This window comes from Dermochelys coriacea, chromosome 2, assembly GCF_009764565.3.
Source record: "Dermochelys coriacea isolate rDerCor1 chromosome 2, rDerCor1.pri.v4, whole genome shotgun sequence".
NCBI classification, from domain to species: domain Eukaryota; kingdom Metazoa; phylum Chordata; order Testudines; family Dermochelyidae; genus Dermochelys; species Dermochelys coriacea.
The window spans coordinates 119,260,661-119,273,775 of NC_050069.1; the positions used below are offsets into that span (position 1 = coordinate 119,260,661).

Consider the following 13,115-nt stretch of genomic DNA (forward strand, 5'->3'; position numbering starts at 1 on the left):
GTCCGGGGTTCTCTGCTCGGTGTCCCCGTCCGGTTCCCTTCGTTTGATCCTTTGACCACACTCCTATCCCTGTTATTTCATTAGTTGTCCCCTGGAATTACTTGGTTTTCCAGATCCTGTGGACCTCCCTCTTAGGCGGGGGGGGGGTATCCTTTAGCAGTGGGCAGGCTTCGCCCACCAACTTCCTGAATCCCAATAAGGCAACTCTGCTGTACCCAACTGGCCTGGGTCTATCACAGACACCAGGTCATCCCAAGCATGTGCCAATAAAACCTTTGTAGCACACAACATGATCATGTGTTCTGTATATGCCACATAGTTCACAGAAAGCTAGTTTATCATCTCCCTTTGCTTGTGACTGTTGGCTCCCTTAGTTGCCATGAACCCAAATGCACTGATCTCTGCCAGGCTGATCCTGCAAAGTACTGCACCCTGGACTCCTATTTACTTCAATTCAGTATAAACTGAAGATGCTCAGCACCCCACATGATCAGGCTCCTACACCCCAAGAAGCACAGTTTCAGATTCAAGTGTGCTGGAAAGTATTAAGCATCACTGTTTCCTACTTTAGTACCTATGACCCTGATGGGGTCTTTGTTCATCTTGGTCCCCCTGGTGGCATGTAGAGTGTTTCTCAGTTCTCTTGCCACTAGATGGGCTTGAGGGGATATTTTGGGGAAACAGGAACTCCAAGTGGTCCTTTTCCTGAATCTTTGTCTAGCTCATTTGGTGGTGGCAGCAGTACCCATCCAAGGATGGAACTAAAGAGTCTTTGGCCACAAGATTGACTCACACGGCACATTAAATAAAATGTTGTCACGTCACTAATACCTTATATATATCAGGGATTTGATAGACCATAAAGAAAGAGGCGGTGAGCTCTAGTGATACTAGTTCCACAGTTTATAAAGGCATGCAAGGTGTTCTTACATCCACACAGGGCTCAGATACTACACACGTAGGGATAAAAATCTTCTGTCATTTACACAAGTGTAAATTGGGGGTACGCAGCCCCAAATTCAAATGTGGATGTCACTAACTGTACCTTTGACAAAATCCAGTTTGTTATTCCAGTTGTACTCTGGTGTAAATGAGAGAAGAATCTGGCCATCTGGCCCACCACATCAGCTGAGCATCTGCACTGATATACTCCTAGGCATTAGAATGAGAAGATTCTACACTGACTCCATTTCAGGCTTATGGGGACCTGTTCTACATAGAATTCACAGTGAGGAAAGCATGGCTTTATATTAGACACTCGCAATGGTAAGAGCTTGTGACAGGGACACTCAGCCCAGTCCCGATATCAGTTACAATCTATGGAAGTGCAATGGTGTAAGGCCAAAAGTTACCACTGTGATAATCTAGGCTGGCCTCCTGCAGAAGGTTAGAGCCTAGCACAGATTGTTACAAAAGTCTCTCTCTAACACATAGGTAAGTAAAGTAATTCACTTTATTCTCTGTATACTAGCTGCACTAAACACCAGGTGTCAGGTGGTTGCTGTTTTACAACCCAGTCCTCTCAAGTGATAAAACACCTCCTGAAAGGTGCTCAGCAATCAACACTCCCAACTCCTGTTGACTTCAAAGAGAGCTGAGGAAGCCCCAAAACCTCTCGAGAGATTCTTAGCACCTGGCCAGTTCAGGTCGTAATGCATAACACAGCATGGTTAACATGATGCTTTCAAAATTAAACACCTTTTTTTAAAAAAAATCACAACAGTTGACTACAATATCATGGGCCTAATTCAGACCCAGGTCAAGCACCTGTAATTCTACTGAAGTCAGAGTTGAACCTGCTGACACCAGGACTGAATTTGGCCTCATGCATTTTATTGACTAAGCAATACCAGCCAAATGCCAGAAAATATATCTGCTTTTGATTAGCCCAGAATCAATACCCAGATGTCTAACTGTATCTTTGATACATTTAATTTGATTCTAGCAGTGGAAGCTCAACTCAGACACTATTGTGTTATCTTTAACTCAGAAATTTCACTTAAGTAGTACGTCAATTGATCATCAAAATATCTTAGAATACTGAAAGAATGTTTCCATATTCCTACCAATGCTTACACTGCAGGAGATGACCACTTTTGCTTATGCTTTGGTCCCTTTGACTTGTATTTCCCCCAAACATTTTTAATTCCCCTTAAATTTCATGCAAACCTCTGCAGCGTATGCTACACCCCAGGTTAGTTTGTTTTATCCTATCCCACCAGTCTTGGCTGTTTTCTATTGGTTCTCAGTATAGTAGAGAAAGTCTGGAGCACTGCGCCTGGTGCAAGGTCTGAGGCCTGAACCAGGGGCTGTGAATCAAAGTCTGCAAATAATAAGAAATTAAACCTTAAAATTAATTCACGAATTTATGGATTAGGTCAAGCTATTGGTCGATAGTGCAGCATTTTAGTTCAGAAGACCTCAATGTTATGGTTCGGTGGCGAGGGCATTTGGCCAGGTTTATGTCAACAAAGCACAATACTAGCTCCCTGGGTCAATGTCTACAGTTACACTAACACATGTATGCTCATTACAATGGGCTCAGCTCAGTCAGCGGTGGGACTTTCCGCTGCCCCCTAGGCAAAGGATTAAGGTGAAGTACCCTGACATTTATAGGCTAAGCCAAACGACTGGAATACACAACTTACACACCACCTTACATGTTTGTTACCTCCCCTTGTTCCTGATAACTTGGATAAAACATCCCTATTCATTATTTTCTCAAACCATCTTATCTTATACTAGGTTGGGATATATCTGTACTCATCATCATCATCATGTTCCCATTACGCCTCTGACATTTAGGGCAGCAATGAAGGTCCTCCATTCCTGTCTGTTTCTGGAAAGTCTTTCAATGGTTCCCCAGCTGTGACCCAGGTTTTTCAGCTCAGCTTCCACAGCTCTTCACCATGTTGTTTTCGGGCAGGCTTGTTTTCACTTGCATTCAGGTGTCCATCTTATTGCTACTCTGGTGATGGAATTATTTTCCATCCAAAGCACATGACCGATCCATCTCCAACACCTCCTGGCAATGATGGTGCTCATATCCTTTTGGCTGCACTGTGTCAATAGATCTTGGTTTGAGATTGTTCTGGGCCAAAAGATATGGGGGATTTTTCTGAAGCAGGTTGTATGAAATGAAGACAGTTTGGACATATCATACTTTCTCATTCCCCAGCATTCTGCACTATAAAGGAGTGTTGAAAGTACGTAGCTCTGATAAATCTTGAGTTTGGTTTTGGTGTTGTATTTTGATGATTTCCAGACTGTATTTAAGCTCCTGAAGGTGTTCCTGGATTTATTGATTCTCTTCCGGATGTCCTGGCTTGTTCCACCATCCTGGCTCATGGTGCTGCCCAAGTAGGTGAATGTTTCTACATTGGTGAGAACATGATCTTCTATTCGTACTGGTGATGGTGAGGCAATATTAAAGATCATGATATCTGTCTTATTGTGGTTGATTTTAGTCCAATTTGCTGGTTGAATGTGTTGAATCGAGTTGTTTTTTCTTGTATATGGTGCTGGGTATGTGATACGAGAGCGAGATCATCTGCGAAGTCCAGGTCATCAAGGGATGAGAAGGGTGACCATTTAATGCCTCTTGGCATGTCTTCTGTTGTATGCTGTGTAACTCAGTTGATGGTAATGTTGAAGAGGTTTGCAGACATGACCCACCCCTGACATACTCCTGTTTTGACTCAAAACTGAGATCACTGTGATCAACACTGCATGTAAAGTTGGAATAGAAGCTTTTGATGATGTTGATTTTATGGAGAGGGATTACATACGCGCGCAGAATGTGCCATAGGCTGGTCCTGTGAATGCTATCAAAAGCCTTCTCAAAGTCTATGAAATTTATGTAGAGTTGCCATTGCCATTCTAAGTATTGTTCTATTATGTGCTCCCACACCAGTTATTACAATCACTGAGAGTTCCTTTCTTTAGTATCTTCACTTTAACCCCATTGGTCCACTCATCTGGCACGTTTTCCCTTTCCCAGACAGATGTAAATAGAGGGGCCAGGATAGATGCTGCTAACTCCAGGCTCTCTACACTACATTAAGTTTTTCACTTTACCTCTCTATGCCTCTTTTCCCCTTGTCTTCTCTATGTAGACTGTAAGCTCTTTGGGGCTTGGTGCTAGCACAATGCAGGCCCAGACTCACCTGAGAACTCCAGGCACTAGTGTAACACATATAATTAAATTTTTCATGCTTCAGTTTTTGGATAGCTATCTTGAGATACCTGAAATGATCCTCATTTTCAGAGAGTGTTGCACACTTGCCCTATGAAGTTTAGGCCACTTTAAGATGTCTCTGTTTGGGGGCCACAAAAACGAAAGCACACAAAATCAGAGGCCACTTTTGAAAATGTAGGTCTTAACTGCCATATGCCTCACTTACCTCCCCTCCCCCCTCTGTACTCTGGGGAAAATAATACCCACTTTCCTCACATAGGTGTTGTGAGGCTTAACTGCTATTTTTTTTTATTGCACTTTGAAAATGAAAAGTGCTGCTGCTAAAAATTCATACAAATGAATAGCTAGCGGTGGACAAATGCAGCACTGATGTAAGCAAAATTATGCTATCCCCACTTACAACAGGGTCAAATTTGGTTCATTATGCCTAATAGCTATAGGAGACTTTGTACAGCCTTCTTCCCACTTTCTTAGGCGTGCTACTGCTGCCTGTGTCCCTGCTTGATCTCTGTGCTCAGCTTCAATAGAACACTTGAATATTCCTTGCATGATGTGAATCATCTCATCACCTGGGACTTGGCCCTTTGGATTCTCTGCTCATTTGTTGAATTCCCTGCCCTGGTGCATGTGATGTGGATGCCTGACTGAGTTTAAAGACTTGCTTACATCTAATGGAAAACTTAAAATAACAAAAGCAGTCTATTCACCCTTGTCATGTCTTCTATATTTGCCATCTCTGTGATATACTGATAATGGGTAATGGCATTTCTATTAAAAAAGGGCCACGCACAGCTCCTATTGTTGTTCCCTACTTGAAATCATAATTCATAGATTCATAGATTCATAGATACTAAGGTCAGAAGGGACCATTCTGATCATCTAGTCCGACCACCTGCACCACGCAGGCCACAGAATCTCACCCACCCACTCCTATGAAAAACCTCACCCATGTCTGAGCTATTGAAGTCCTCAAATCATGGTTTAAAGACTTCAAGGAGCAGAGAATCCTCCCTCAGGTGACCCGTGCCCCATGCTACAGAGGAAGGTGAAAAGCCTCCAGGGCCTCTCCAATCTGCCCTGGAGGAAAATTCCTTCCCGACCCCAAATATGGCGATCAGCTAAACCCTGAGCATATGGGCAAGATTCACCAGCCAGATACTACAGAAAATTCTTTCCTGGGTAACTCAGATCCCATCCATCTAATATCCCATCTCAGGGGATTAGGCTATTTACCCTGAATATTTAAAGATCAATTAATTACCAAAATCACATTATCCCATCATACCATCTCCTCCATAAACTTATCGAGTAGAATCTTAAAGCCAGATAGATCTTTTGCCCCCACTGCTTCCCTTGGAAGGCTATTCCAAAACTTCACTCCTCTGATGGTTAGAAACCTTCATCTAATTTTAAGTCTAAACTACCTGGTGGCCAGTTTATACCCATTTGTTCTTGTGTCCACATTGGTGCTGAGCTTAAATAATTCCTCTCCCTCTCCTGTATTTATCCCTCTGATATATTTATAGAGAGCAATCATATCTCCCCTCAACCTTCTTTTAGTTAGGCTAAACAAGCCAAGCTCCTTAAGTCTCCTTTCATAAGACAAGTTTTCCATTCCTCGGATCATCCTAGTAGCCCTTCTCTGTACCTGCTCCAGTTTGAATTCATCCTTTTTAAACATGGGAGACCAGAACTGCACACAGTATTCTAGGTGAGGTCTCACCAGTGCCTTGTATAATGGTACTAAAACCTCCTTATCCCTACTGGAAATGCCTCTCCTGATGCATCCCAAAACCGCATTAGCTTTTTTCACAGTCATATCACATTGGCAGCTCATAGTCATCCTATGATCAACCAATACTCCAAGGTCCTTCTCCTCTTCCGTTACTTCTAATTGATGCGTCCCCAACTTATAACTAAAATTCTTGTTATTAATCCCTAAATGCATAACCTTACACTTCTCACTATTAAATTTCATCCTATTTCTATTACTCCAGTTTACAAGGTCATCCAGATCCTCCTGTATAATATCCTGATCCTTCTCCAAATTGGCAATACCTCCCAGCTTTGTATCATCTGCAAGCTTTATTAGCACACTCCCACTTTTTGTGCCAAGGTCAGTAATAAAAAGATTAAATAAGATTGGTCCCAGAACCGATCCCTGAGGAACTCCACTGGTAACCTCCCTCCAGCCTGACAGTTCGCCTTTCAGTAGGACCCGTTGCAGTCTCCCCTTTAACCAATTCCTTATCCACCTTTTGATGTTCATATTGATCCCCATCTTCTCCAATTTAACTAATAATTCCCCATGTGGCACGGAATCAAACGCCTTACTGAAATCTAGGTAAATTAGATCCACTGCGTTTCCTTTATCTAAAAAATCTGTTACTTTTTCAAAAAAGGAGATCAGGTTGGTTTGGCACGATCTACCTTTTGTAAAACCATGTTGTATTTTGTCCCATTTACCATTGACTTCAATGTCCTTAACTATTTTCTCCTTCAAAACTTTTTCCAAGACCTTGCACACTACAGATGTCAAACTAACTGGCCTGTAGTTACCCGCATCACTTTTTTTTTCCTTTCTTAAAAATAGGAACTATATTAGCAATTCTCCAATCATTCGGTACTACTCCTGAGTTTACAGATTCATTAAAAATTCTTGCTAATGGGCTTGCAATTTCAGGTGCCAATTCCTTTAATATTCTTGGATGAAGATTATCTGGGCCCCCCGATTTAGTCCCATTAAGCTGTTTCAGTTTCGCTTCTACCTCAGATATGGTAATATCTACCTCCATATCCTCATTACCATTTGTCATGCTACCATTATCCCTAAGATCCTCTTTAGCCTTATTAAAGACTGAGGCAAAGTATTTGTTTAGATATTGGGCCATGCTAGATTATCCTTAACCTCCACTCCATCCTCAGTGTTTAGCGGCCCCACTTCATCTTTCTTAGTTTTCTTCTTATTTATATGGCTATAGAATCTTTTACTATTGGTTTTAATTCCCTTTGCAAGGTCCAACTCGACTCGACTTTTAGCCTGTCTCACTTTATTCCGACATGTTCTGACCTCAATAAGGTAGCTTTCCTTGCTGATCCCTCCCATCTTCCACTCCCTGTATGCTTTCTGCTTCTTCTTAATCACCTCTCTAAGATGCTTGCTCATCCAGCTTGGTCTACAACTCCTGCCTATGAATTTTTTCCCCTTTCTTGGGATACAGGCTTCCGATAGCTTCTGCAGCTTTGATTTAAAGTAATCCCAGGCCTCCTCTATCTTTAGATCCATAAATTCTTCAGTCCAATCCACTTCCCTAACTAATTTCCTTAATTTTTGAAAGTCAGCCCTTTTGAAATCAAAAACTCTAGTTGCAGATTTATTTTTGTTAATCCTTCCGTTCAGTTTGAACTGAATTAGCTCATGATCACTTGAGCCAAGATTATCCCCTACAACCATTTCTTCTATGAGGTCCTCGCTACTCACCAAAATTAAATCTAAAATGGCATCCCCTCTAGTCAGTTCAGCAACTACTTGATGAAGGAATACATCAGCTATCACATCTAGAAAAATCTGAGCCCTATTATTATTACTAGCACTGGTCCTCCAGTCTATATCTGGAAGTTAAAGTCTCCCATGATCATGCAGTTTCCATCAGCATTTACTTTATTAAAAACATTAAAAAGGGCTCTATCCATATCCAGATTAGATCCCGGAGGTCTATAGCACACCCCAAGCACTATCGTAGGAGAGGCTCTACTAGTTATCTTCCCCAGTGTAATTTTTGCCCAGACGGACTTTTATCCATTGCATCGCTTCTTATTTCTTTACATTCTACCTCATCATAGATATACAATGCTACTCCACCACCTTTGCCTTTATTTCTGTCTTTCCTAAACAGCACATACCCTTCAATACCTGTAGTCCAGTTATGACAACTATTCCACCATGTTTCTGTTATCCCTGTAATATCTGGTTTCACTTCCTGCACCAGTAGCTCTAGTTCCTCCATTTTGTTACCTAGGCTCCTCACATTGGTCTACAAACATCTTAATTTTTGCTGTTTGGCCTCGCTCACATTTTGTACCCTATTAGGCACAGTCATTCTACAGCCAGTATAACCTATTAGACTAGTATCCACACTGCTCTCGCTCCTTATATACATTCTTCTACCCACGGCTGTATCCTTTCTTACTTCATCTTCTTCCCTCTCAATGCTAAAATCTGGTGTGGAGTTTACCTGGACATCTCCCAACCATCTCCCCCAAATTCCTAGTTTAAAGCTCTCTTTATCAGTTGTGCCAGCCTCCATCCTAGAAGTCTATTTCCTTCCCTACTCAGATGAAGTCCATCCCGAGAGAACTGTCCTCTGTCCATGAATGCCTCCCAGTGGCCATACATCCCAAAGCCCTCCTTATAGCACCACTGCCTAAGCCATCTGTTGATAGTCATAATTTTGTCACACCTTTGTTGCCCTTCTCTAGGAACAGGCAGGATCCCACTAAAGATCACCTGAGCCTCAATTTCCTTAAGCGTCTTCCCCAGCCTAGCATAGTCTCCCTTAATACTTTCCAGCGAGAATCTAGCCGTATCATTTGTTCCCACATGAAGGATAATTAGGGGATTCTTTCCCGCTCCCTCTAGGATCCTTTTCAACCTCAGGTCTACATCCCGTATCTTAGCACCCGGAAGACAGCACACCCTTCTATTCTCTGGATCTGCTCTGGTTACAGGCCTGTCTATTCTTCTCAATAAAGAGTCCCCTATCACATAGACCTGCCTTTTCCTGGTGACAGTGCTATTCTCCAGTCTCTCCCCTGTTCCCTCTGGCTGCAAGTTCTTTCCATTCCTATTTTCCCTTATAATCCCCTTCAATCCATCCTGTATCCTCCTGGAGCTCATATTTGGTGTAGTCTCCCTTGACTCTTCCCCTTTTCCTATAGGACTAGCCTCTCTTCTCTTCTTCCTTGCCCTTCCACCTTCAGCAACTACCTGCTGAGCCCCTTCTTCAGTTTCCAACTCTGCAAACCTGTTCCTAAGCTCTATTTCTCCTTCACTAGCCCATCTTTTCCTCTGCCTGGTTCTTTTAGTCACATGCTTCCACTGACCACTTTCCTCACCCAGTCTCCCCTCAAAATTCCCCAGCCCTGCTTCTATCTGTGAGTCTGAGCTGTTCCCTTCAGATACCTCATATCTTTGCTCCATCATCTGCTCAAACCCCTTCCTAAACTCATCCAGACTTTCCACCTGCATCTCCAAACCTCGGATCTTTTCCTCCATCAGCTCTATAGGACGGCATTTCATGCAGAAAAAACTCTTACCAGATCCCCCCTCCAGGATCATGTACATACCACAGCTTCCACATCCAGTCATCCTCATTGTGTCTTCCACTACAGGAGTCACTCCCACAGCTGCCTCCGTATCCGTCATAGCCTTCACAGCCTGGGACCAAGCATCAGTTCTCTGAGTTATCACAATTGATTTGTTGTGGAAATAATAATGATGCTTAGCACTTATGCAGCACTTTGTAAACACAAAGCGTCAACATTTTCAAATGTGACTGGTGAGTTTGGGTGCCCAACTTGAGACCCCTTTGAAAAAAGTCCTGATTCTCAGAAAGTGCTGAGCACCTGCCCTTTGAAAATCAGGCCCCTTCAGGTGGCTCAAGTTGGGTGCCCAAAAATCACTAGCCACGGATGAAAAACTTGGCCTAGTCCAAAGGCCAGGTACACAGACTTCACACCAGGGATCTCCATGACAGTCAGATTTCAGAGTAGCAGCCACGTTAGTCTGTATTCGCAAAAAGAAAAGGAGTACTTGTGGCACCTTAGAGACTAACAAATTTATTTGAGCATAAGCTTTCGTGAGGATCCGATGAAGTGAGCTGTAAAGCTTATGCTCAAATAAATTTGTTAGTCTCTAAGGTGCCACAAGTCCTCCTTTTCTTTATGGCAGTCAGAATTCACCACCAAGGGTATAGATCACCAGCACTGCTGCTCCTAGCGCCCATAGCCAGCAATATTCGCTACTGCACCAACCCACCCTCGCTTTTGTATGATCGCTAAGCTTTCAGTCAGTTATCTCAACGTGCTTCACAAACATATTGTAAGCCTCACAAGTGCTAATGCTCATGACAAATATGTATTACTATCCACATTTTGCAGAGGCACAGAAAAGTTATAAGTGGCTTACTCAAGGCCACATAACTGAATGGCAGAGATCTGAATCCAGACCTTCTGATTCCCGTCTAACCTTTAGCCCAGAAACCCATACTGTAAACAAAACAGCAAGTAACAAAGACAGCATACAACTGAATATATAGTGCCAGATATGCTTAACTTTGTTATTAGATGCTGGCTCTGCTACTGCTTGAATCTAGTTCCCTTGTACTCAAGCATGTCAGGTGATCATTTTCAGTGCGATAGTTCCCTGGGTAGAACGTAAAGGCTGTGACACTTTGGGGCATCTTGCAGCACTCCTGCAGCTTCAGGCTGTCCGCTCTCTGCCACATGTTTTGTGCAGGGGTGTAGAAGTTACCATGCCTAGCTAATAGTCATTGTTAGGCCGGGGACAAGCACGAAGACTGTATGCCACTTAAGCCCTCATAAGTGGGAGGATTTTTTCTTAACCCATCCCCATATCTGCCCCTCTGCGCAGGGGTGAATTTCCTCTGTGTGAATGGGAAAGAGGGAAATGAGACCCCCAGAATAACAGAGTGGGACAAACCTTCCCACAGGCCAACCTAAGAACCAGGCCACTGCTTCCCAGTCAGTCAAAACACCCGCTCCACAAGGGCCAGCACAGCACTGTAGATCTTGAAGGGAGGGCAGACCAAGTGCAACAGATACAGTAGGCAGCCTGAGGCCCAAGTGCTGCTGTGGGACTTGAGGATTGACTTGTTAAAGAGCCATTGAACAGGCAAGACACACAAATGATTTCTCCAGTGCCACAGGTAACTCATCTATTTGTCAAACTCGGATATCATCTTAACATGAGAGCACTTTCCTGTCTGTGCAGAGGAATAGAACTGGATTGAGTGTATTTTGATGTGATGTCATGTGGGAGTACCTGGTTCACAGGTGATCTTCCCCCAGGCTGCTTTAACAAATCAACAAAGAAGACTATTCTGACAGCTATTTGCTTGTTATTATTTCAGCTAACTCCTGAACTATTTTGGCTCAGCCACCTGCTCAGTAAATCTGAGTTTGTTGTTAAGTGTCACAATGCCCTAAATCAGAGCCAGCACCTCAGCTAGCAACCGAGCAGTAGTTACACTAATGAATTTGCAACATGGTTTATTTGCATGCAGAAATCTCTTCTACCATTACTGTAGTAGCAGCTACTGTAGAAAGCAGTAACGCTGGAAGAAAACAGAAAAAGATATACGAATATTCATTCAAATTGTTTAATGCATTCACTTCATATGGGTTTGCACCCTTTTTCATTTCATTGAATATTCTGGTGAATGATCTTTGCTAGCATGAATAATCAACAAGGGCCTGATCCAAAGCCCATTGAAGTCAATGAAAAGTCTCCATGGACACAGTGGGCTTTAGATCCGACCCTTAAGCCAATTATAAGCATAAATATTTACTGAAGGTGAATTACAGATTGAAAAACCAGCCAACGATCGTGCAAATGTTGAGTTTTACATGCCAGTTTGAAAAGTGTACTGTCATTGGTTGGATACAGCAGCCAGCCAATCAGAGAACAGACCCACCCGATGAATATCAGTGAGACTGGGATAGTTACTCCTGGGGAAATTCTGTGCCACTGCACAATGCAGAATTTTGCAGAAATTAATGTTGTGTCTGCAGAATTTCCTTTCCCCCACAGAAATGGGCTGCAGTGCTGCTAGCCACCACTAAGGGCCACTGGACTCAGCAGAGCCTAACTTGCACATAGAAGACACTGCTGGGGGGAGGAGGAGGGAGCTAGAGGGTTCCTGGCAGCTGCAGTTCCTGCATGCAGTTCCAGCATGTCCTGAGGGAAGGAAAGGGCCATGCTCAGGAAAGTCCATGCAAGCCTAGGACCAAGCATCAAGCTATTTCCCCTTCTGGATCCCTGGCTTGGGGGAGTGAGGGGGAAATGAGTGTCTGGGCAAGGGGGGGAAGGAGGTGTGGGTCTATTCATGGGGGGGGCCCTGCAGGTGGGGGGAGGGGTTGTGGGTGTCTGGCCACACAGCTGGGCTCTGGGGGGAGGGAAGGGGACAGAGAAACAGGAACTGGGTTGTCATAGGGGGTTCTTTAACTCTCTACTCCTGGGGGAAATTTTGTGCATGTCTGTATTATTACAGACATACCTGTTGACAGGTATTTTGAAATAAATTACCACAATAAATGTAACTGGCATGATTATGGAGTGTTATTTTGCCAAATAAAATTTGCAGAATTTTAAAATATTGTGCACAGAACTTTTTATTTAGGTAGTGCAATGAACTTGTGCTGGCTCTCTGCGAAGGGGTGAATTTTATTCTTACTGCTTAATAATATGCACAGGATGCTGTGAAGTTCGAGGATGATCTTCACTATTGGAACAAATAGATTGATAACTGGCTGGGAGAGGAGGTCTTATTTTTAAACCATGATGCTCAGTCCAGCTGGCAGCTGAAAACTCCAGGCCTGTTTCTCCTCTACTCTCGCCTCCTCAGCGGGAATCATAGAATATCAGGGTTGGAAGGGACCTCAGGAGATCATCTAGTCCAACCCCCTGCTCAAAGCAGGGGAACCATCAGTGCTGCAAACTGTGCTGTGCCAGGGCCCCGTCTAGCAAATCAGATGCCAGACAGATTTGACATTGCAGGTGCTAGAAACAAAGGGCCTGATCTCAAGAGATCAGTGGGAGGCATTCACCACCTCACAGGGTCGGACCAAAAAGTAGAAAGTAACTAGTGTGAAACTAAGAGGGATGGCAATGGAGACT

At 43.4% G+C, this 13,115-nt stretch overlaps 1 long non-coding RNA gene across 1 annotated transcript; it reads right to left on the minus strand.

The window, feature by feature from the left end:
• On the minus strand, positions 1–10,919 carry LOC122458777. Its single transcript, XR_006279023.1, has 3 exons — positions 10,906–10,919; positions 8,893–8,895; positions 1–204 (listed from the first exon to the last, which is right to left on the minus strand). It is a non-coding gene; the product is annotated as an uncharacterized LOC122458777 (long non-coding RNA).
• Positions 10,920–13,115: the final 2,196 nt, after the last annotated feature.